This window comes from Arachis ipaensis, chromosome B4 (assembly GCF_059453495.1).
Source record: "Arachis ipaensis isolate K30076 ecotype BB chromosome B4, ASM5945349v1, whole genome shotgun sequence".
Classification (NCBI taxonomy): domain Eukaryota; kingdom Viridiplantae; phylum Streptophyta; class Magnoliopsida; order Fabales; family Fabaceae; genus Arachis; species Arachis ipaensis.
In genome coordinates, this window is record NC_142439.1 from 17,212,901 (window position 1) to 17,220,683 (window position 7,783).

Sequence of the window (7,783 nt, forward strand, 5' to 3'; positions counted from 1 at the left end):
ACTTTTCGAATAGTTAAAATTTTTTTTAAATGGTGTTAAATACGAGTATTGTGACTTTTCATAATTCAAAAATAAAAAATAGCTTCTCCTACCTCTTAAAGGAGCTCTTAGTCTAAAATCTAAACGGATTTAATTTTAGAGACAAATCTCACCTATTTATACAAATAAATGAACTGATCTTATAGATTTAGTCCATTTTAATAACTCTAGATAAACTTATCCAATTCTGTTGGAGGAAAAAAGGCATCCATTCATTAAATTTTCGATGACTTTTTGAAAATTTAACGAAAATTTTTAAATTACCATGTAATTTTAATTACATGTTTTTCAATGTCAATGGCAAGTAAAACACAATTTTATTTTGGTGGTAGTATAATACTCTATGGTAGGAGAGAACTTTACTTTTATTTTTTATTTTTAAAAATAAAATTTATCTTATTCTCAAGTAACAAATTAAATTTAAAAAGATAAATGTTTATCTTATTCTCAAATAAGAAATAAAATTCTGTTTATCCTAAAATAAATCCTATCTTATAAGCAATTTAAATTTATTTATAAACAATTTAAATTTACTATAAAAGAAGAACATAAGAAGAAAACTGATAATCCTAAATTTTTTAATTTTCCATATGTGACTACGCTTCTAAAGCTCTGCACAAATATCAATTAGTCCTAGCTTAAGGAAAACCCAACTTAAGGAAAACCCAACTTAAGGAAAACCCAAGTTTCAATCCTTTATCCACGGTTGGTGATCAATTTTCTTTTTTGTGAAATATTATTTCTTGAATTTATTTCTTTTAACATGAGATATTTGTAAAGTGAGAGTTAATTGAAAAAACACTTTTAAAGTGTGGATAAATGATATACAGTTACTGGATTTATCTACTAGTAATTGAAAGTATACTGATTTAGGAGATGTCGTGTCGTCAGATTCAGAGTTTCTATTTTTTTTTTTTTGGTGACTTGAGTTTCCAGTTTGAAATAATTAGGGATTTTTTTTCTTAAATAAATTAATAAAAATTATTATTTTCAAAAACAAAATAAAAAGAATTTATATATGATTATTTATTTTTTTGTTCTTTTTGTTGTAATTCGCTTATGGAAGAAGAGAATTGGCGCTTTTTAATTTGAATATAGAAGTAAAGGAAGTGTTGGACTCGTGTATGGGGAGGAGGAGGGTTTCACCTCGTTGTGGGATTAGAAGAAGCAGAACTTGATCCTACAAGTTGTGTTCCTCGAAATGTAAAAAAAAAATTACCTAGAACAAGAAAAATGGAGAGTCCAAATTCTACGTTTTAGATTTCAAATTCTATCAGTTGCAAATCGGATCATGCGATTTGTGAAGCAAAATTTCATGACCAAAGAACTCGCATGGTTCGAGTTGTGTATTCTGAATTTTTTTCAATTTTTTAACACAAAGGGTTCGATTTGTGTATTCTGAATTTTTTTCAACTTTTTAAACATAAATCGGAGGGCCATAATTTTTAAAAATATCAAAAATTATCATGTTAAAGTATATCACTTTTGCTTCTATATCAAAATTTTTTAGCCAGCGAATTGGCTTAAAATAACATATAGTTAGTCGAGGCCAATGAGACAAATGACATGTTATTGAGGTCAGTTTGCCCCCTCTCATAGCTGAATGTTGACTAAGAATGAGAAAATTTTTTTAACAGCCATTATTAAATATTTTGAGAATAAAATAAAAAAAATTATTTTGTCCAATTAATTTATGTCATATATTTTAAAGTGACTGTTATAAATATCTGTTAGTGACTTATCATTGAATTAATGAAATGTTTGATAACAAAAAAATTAATAAAAAATAATTTAAATTTATTTTATTTATTATTTATTAATTTTAATAACAATTAGTGAATTTTAAATAAGATAAATTTTGATTTTTTTTATCTCCTCAATATTATCATTAATTAATATAGCAGTGTAAAAATTATAATTAACACCAAAAAATATCTAATAATTTTTTATTTTTTAGTCCAATAGTCCACATAAAGTGTGGTGCGCAAATCTTTTTGAACGAGAAGAGTGGCAAAGAACAGACTTCTTTTGTTATTCATAGTAATACGGGAGATAACTTGGAAGTTGATTATGAAATGTTTTATTTGTAGTTAGTTTTTAACTTTTTTGTTTAAACTATACTCTATTTTGTTGTTGTGTTGAGTTCATTTATTTTTTTAAAAAAATACAGAAATAGTCTTTTTAGTTTCAATACTAACACTATTCCTTATTCTTGTTTTTTTTTTTAGCTAAGAAAATTTAATTTTACATGGTGGAAGAGATGTCATCACCGAACATTGCTGCAATGTTAGATAAAACGGAAGAGCTTGATCTGATAATTAAAGAGCAAGAGGTGATTTTGTTGAAGATCAACGATCTCAACAAGAAGCTTAAAACATCTCCTCAAGTAGTTGAGAACCCCAACGACAATTCATTAGAACTCCTTAAATTGTGGTACACTCAGGCTATGAATCTATCCAACTGCGAAGCAAATATTTGTGACTTGCTGGCAAACCAACTGGATGCCCTTCTAGAATTGCAACAACCATCGCCGCCGCCGCTGCCGCAACAGCAGAAAAGAATGGCCAAAGCACGTGTGGAACAACCGAAACGACAGAAACAAGTGAAAAGCTTGTCCAACCCTTCTTCTATAACAGGGAGCCTAGAGGGGAAGGAGGTAGCAGCTAAGGTCATGCCACAAAACTTTGAAAAAGGAGAGTGGATTATTGCGAGAGTGGTTCGTTTCGATGAGGAATCGAAAGAGTTTGAAGTTGTTGATGAGGAGCCTGATAATGACGATGCTAAAGAAGTTGAAAGTGGTGAGAAGAAATATAAGGTTCCCATGAGAAGCATCATTCCTTTTCCTAGCAGTAATGATCCAACTAGTGCACCAGAATTTTCTCCTGGAACATATGTTTTGGCAGTGTATCCAGGAACAACTACACTGTATAAAGCAAGGGTTGTGCGGGGCCATAATAAGCGGAAGAAACATGATTATGTGTTGGAGTTTGATGATGATGAGAATGAAGATGGAACTCTCCCTAAAAGGAAAGTGCCATTCCACAAAGTCGTTGCTTTTATTGCTGAGGGAGACGGCCAATGAACTCGAGCAAATTTATTGCCGTTATTAGTGTCTATAAAGTAGAAACTGTTACTGTTGCATTGCAGGTTTTGTTACTGGCAAATCTCATGTAAAGATGACATTTTAGTATATATTGTTGTTATGTAAGGTAGAAATTGTGTAAGATTTTATTTGTGATTTTCACTTAGAGTAAACACCCACTCCAAATCCTTGACTTTTATTTCGAGGACAACGTAATTTTTTGAGAATTTAAAAATTTCAAATCGGTTTTTGTTCTTGCAAATTTTGGAACAACATAATCTTTTTATCGAGTTCAACATTAAAAGTTAACGAAAAATGCTCACGTAGATTGTTAAGTTGGTGACATATTCGTTATCTCTTGTATTGACAACTCTAAAATAAATAAAGACTGACACGAAACACAATAAAATTTAATAAAGACCTAATTATCCCTAATTCTTAAGTTGAAAACAGTGTCATAGTAGATTGAGTAATGTATGAAAACTTTTCTCCTATTTTATACCTTGCTTCAGCGATAACCTGGACATTAAAGCCACCACCATGCAAGTCATAGAAGACAAGCTTGGAACTCGAAAGATGTTTAATCATGACCTGGCCTAGAATTCAAATAAACAAACTAAGAAGTTATAAATTAACAAAAACAAACCACATAAAACACAATGCTAAGAATTAGGTGGGGTAGTATGAGACAAATAGGCAGAGACATCGTCAAGATACTCTCCCTTTTCCAATGACTCATGTTTGTCTATCTATTGACTAATTGACATGGTCACAGAGAACTTGTGCGGTATGGGTTAATCCCTTCAGTCTTTTGAGCTGCAAGGTACTTGAGTCTGTTCTCAAGGTATTGTTGCACCCAAAAAGATATGGAATATTTCAGAAAATAAAATTACTATTGAAAAACATTATGAAACTTACAGTGGAGTCTATATCTTTATCATTAGCTGATGTAGGCTTGTTAGCTTAAGCATTCTGAGCTTTTGCTGCTTACAGTTATTAATTTATAAAGTTAAAATTGCATATTATTACTACATAATGCAGAGAAGTAAATGGGAATGAAGGAGGCTAATTTACCTTTTTGGCCTTCTCTTCCTTCTTACGCTTTCTCTCTTCTTTCTGTCTGATCTTCAATTCACGCTTCAATGCACTGAAAACATAAGTGAAGAGCAAATTGCACTAGAGATGAAACGAGTTGGGAAACTCACTTCTTGCTTACGGGCTCGTCGCCCAGGGCTTGAGCTGTGGTCGTCGATGGAGAAGGAGTTGGAGTTGGAGCTGCAGCCTCTGACGACAAAGGAGGAGATGCCATTGGGGGAAGAATGATTGTCGGAAGAGTAACCGAATGAAAACAGAGCAGTGAACTTGGAGAAGAAGAGTTCTCATACCAACATTCAATCCACTACGAACAGTGGGCAGAACTTGAAATACAACTTTGGGGGCAGATAGAATAATTTTCAAGATACTTTTGATATGGACCATTTAAGATAAGTTTGTCTAACTTTATTTTTCTGATTTAGATAATATTGCCAAATTTAAAGCGGTTTTCCAGGGTTTCGTTCCAAAGAATTAAGGTCAAATTCATCAGATGCAACTCTTTAAACTTTTGAAGGTTGTATCTCAATTTCTTCGTGATTCATTAAAATAGAAGAGCTATTTACAGGTGTTAATATTGTAAAAGTGATATGTTCTCCTTCTTAAATATTAGCATTTTTCTTAAAAAATGCATCAATTCTTTGATTTTGTTATGATTATTTTATATAAAAATTTGAATATATATCTTGTAAAATATGTAAAAAAGAAGTTAGAATGACAAATATTAAAATTTATAATATTTATTAAATTTTTTATCAATTTATACGAATACAATAATATCAATACTTATTAAATATTCTAATATTTTTTATCATATAAAAATTAAATTAAATAAACAGTAAAATATAAAATAATATTAAATTACATAAATAAAAAATACTTAATTTTTTATATTTGAACTCAAAGGTAGAATGAGTGTTACTTATTGAATAGAGAGCTGCGAAATACAAATACACTCAGTTCAGTCCAAATCCAACATGTTTTGAATGTTTAAAACTAAAAATTATTGTGTAATAAAAGCAAGAGATGAAGATTAAACTTTGGTATTTTAAGTCAAAATAAAATATTTGAGCCAACTGAACTATTTTTTATTTTTTAAAAAAATATTACTAATTTTTTTAATAAAAATTTGGGGGACCATAGCCCCATGTCTGAACTAAACTCCGCCTCTGACTACGAAGCATTTTTCAATGAGGAGTGCTAAGGGCCAGTAAATTTTGTGCTATCATTGATGATTTTAATGATGTGAGATTTCATCAAAATATGTTAAAATTACTCACTTTGTTTTTGCTAATTAAGTGCGGGCTATTTTTTAATAAAACTGCCGACCCACTAGATTTTTCCTTTTCGAATTTACGAATTAGGGACAATTAGGTCTATCAAATTTTCACTATGTCTCGTGTTAGTTTTCATCTATTTTGGAATTGTCAGCACAAGACATAACGAATATCTCTTCTACTTCACGATTCACAGACATTTTTTGTTAGTCTTTAACGTTAAATTTGACAGAAAGATTGCGTTGTTTCAAAATTTGTAACGACAGAAATCAATTTAAAATTTTTAAATTCTTAGAGATCACGTTGTTTTTTGAGATAACCCATATTTATCTCTCTGTCTTGCTAAAAGAAATTAATATTTGGATTCTATTTTATTTATTGATAAGCATTAGCAATTTATTTTTTGTTGTTCACAATATTTTTTAACCTAACAAATCAATGACTAATTTATCGTGAATTTGAGTTCCATTTAAAAATTTATTGTTGATCAATAAATTACTGCATGTATAAGTAAAATTCAAATTTTCGATATTTATTTAAGTTGACGAATGACCTCACCGATTAGCCAACCCTTAAGTATCAACAATTTATTAGACCGAACTTTATACTTTTTGATTGAGTATGAAACAACACAAGTCACAGCGACTAAATTATTTATATTTTATATAAAGCTTTGGAAGCTATTGTAGTTTGTGTAAAAGCATAACTCTCTGGATGCTCTTTCGATTTATGTTCAAAGGAATAAAAGGCGCATTTGTGTAAAAGCTCCCCATGACCTTGATTTTGGAGCATTTGTGATTAGCATCGAATGATATGCTTGTCTTCTATTTATTGTAAAAATGAGTAAAACTAATTTTAGAAAATAAAAAATAAATAATAGTTAAATAAAATAAAAGATAATAAACAATTATAATTTATAATTATAGAATTTTAATGGTTGAAAAAGAAAATAATTATATACCTTAAATTGACAGATGGTTCATATTAAAAAAATTTATTTTATTGAGTTTTTTTTTAATTCATTTCAATCAATTCATCTAACAAGAATAATAGTAACATTGAGTTACATAAAAAAAATTTTTTGAGAGATTTTCTTCTATATTTAGAGAGAGGTATATTCTCCTTTTATAAAGAGAGAGTATTATTGTAATCTTTTTGTGATAGAGAGAAGTTATTATTTTTAAAGAAAGTTATTTTATACAAATTTCTAATTTCTTTCGTCTCTATATTTTTTACGGCGTCATTTGTCTAGTACCTAACAGTGGTATCAAAACCAAAGGTTACTAATAATAATTTTTTCTTCCACTGCGAGTTACCATATAAAAAAATGGCAGCAAAGTATGAGATTTCGAAATTCAGTGAGAATAATTCTTTTTATGAAAATTGAAAATAAAAGCAATTACAAGGAAAGACAATTGCGTGCAGCAATTGAAGGTAGATCCACTGGGATTACAGATGAAAAATGAAAGGAGATGAATGATAATGCCGTTGCAAACTTACACTTGGCACCAGATGATTCGGTCTTGTCAAGTGTAACAAAGAAAAGGAGAGCAAAGAAAATTTGGGATACTCTCACTAAATTATATAAAGTCAAGTCATTTCATAACAAGATATTCTTAGGGAGAAGACTTTATACTGTTCGAATGAGTAAATCTACATCGGCTACATATCACATCAACAATCTAAATACGCTATTTTTCCAACTCTCATCGTTGGATTACAACATAGCAGAAAATGAACGTACAGAACTTCTATTTCAAAATCTACTAGATTCATATGATCATTTCATCATTAACTTAACCAATAATATTTTGACAGAATATCTTTCCTTTGATGATATGGCTACTGCGATTCTTGGAGAAGAATCCAGGCACAAGAATAAAGAAGATAGATTAGAGGGATCAAAGTAAGCAGAGGCGCCGTTGATGACGAGAGAGAGAGAGAGGAAAATCAATAGAGCATGGTTCTAGTGGGAGTCAATGCAGATCAAAGCCACAAGAAAAGAAGCAATTCAAATGCTACACTTGTGGCAAGATCAGAAATGGCACTTCAAGAAAGATTGTTGGAATAAGAAGAGTATAGAGAAGATTGTAAAAGGATTAAGTTCTCAATGATGTGTTGCGAGTACCTCTGATGATGGAGAAATCCTGTATAGTGAAACAACAATTAGTTCTAAAAGTAGCAAACAGCTCACTGATGTCTAGATTGTTGATTCAAGAATAACCTGGCACATGACTCCTCAGTGTGATTGATTTTGTACATATGAACCTATCTTGGAAGTATCTGTATTTAT

General features: G+C 30.1%; 1 long non-coding RNA gene and 1 pseudogene across 3 annotated transcripts; one reads left to right on the forward strand and one right to left on the reverse strand.

Annotated features, from left to right (window-relative positions):
- Nucleotides 1–2,299: 2,299 nt before the first annotated feature.
- On the forward strand, nt 2,300–3,121 carry LOC107636154 (SAGA-associated factor 29 homolog A pseudogene; annotated as a pseudogene).
- Nucleotides 3,122–3,445: 324 nt separating this feature from the next.
- LOC110270950 (uncharacterized) lies at nt 3,446–4,550 on the reverse strand. 3 transcript variants are annotated; one of them, XR_015881278.1, is made up of 4 exons: nt 4,327–4,550; nt 4,196–4,268; nt 4,040–4,104; nt 3,446–3,717 (listed from the first exon to the last, which is right to left on the reverse strand). It is a non-coding gene; the product is annotated as an uncharacterized LOC110270950 (long non-coding RNA). The 3 variants fall into 3 exon arrangements; XR_015881279.1 differs by having other exon boundaries at nt 3,446–4,104; nt 4,196–4,258; XR_015881277.1 differs by having other exon boundaries at nt 3,446–4,104.
- Nucleotides 4,551–7,783: the final 3,233 nt, after the last annotated feature.